Raw genomic sequence first — 795 nt, forward strand, 5'->3', positions numbered from 1 at the left:
AAAAGGGTCATATCCTTCTGGCAGAGGGACAATGGCTACATTATAAGAATATAAGAAGAGCCCTGCTGGATCACACCAATAGCCCATCTAGTTTAGCATCCTGTCTCACACAGTGGTCAACCAGTCCCTCTGGACAGCCAACAACAGGCCATAGAGGCCGAGGCCTTCCCCTGATGTTGCCTCCTGGTTTTGAAATTCAGAGGCCAGGAAGAGTCCATATCATAGGCTGTTTATGTTCGTGATAAACGTGACAGCTTGATGTGTCTGAACTGTTTACCACATAGGTGCATCTAAAATGAATTGCAGTACAATCCTTAGAAGGGTGTAACTCTGTTTAGGACTGCACTTTTGGTCATTCAAGCCTGTTGGTGGGTTCTGGTTAAGTAGGTGAATGTCTGTTTAAGTTTTGGCCTTACAACAACAAATCCTGTTGGGACAGTTCTTTTTTAAGGTAACTGCCACCCCAACCTGGATCTTGTCTCTTCAGTAGTCTTCTGTGCATTATTATTCTCCCAGCCATTACAGCCAGTTTAGTGCAGTGGTTAAGTGCGAGGACTCTAATCTGGGAGAACCAGGTTTGATTCCCCACTCCTCCACTTGCAGCTGCTGGATGACCTGGGGCAAGCCATAGTTCTGGCAGGGCTGTTCTTGAAAAAGATGTTTTCTGTCAGAGCTCTCTCAGCCCCACCTACCTCACAGGGTGTCTGTTGTGGGGAGGGGAAGGGAAAGGAGTTTGTAAGCTGCTCTGAGACACCGAGTGAAGGGTGGGGTATAAATCCAATCTCCTTCTCCTCC

This window comes from Gekko japonicus, unplaced genomic scaffold, assembly GCF_001447785.1.
Source record: "Gekko japonicus isolate JY-2015 unplaced genomic scaffold, Gekko_japonicus_V1.1 scaffold2274, whole genome shotgun sequence".
Taxonomy (NCBI): Eukaryota; Metazoa; Chordata; class Lepidosauria; order Squamata; family Gekkonidae; genus Gekko; species Gekko japonicus.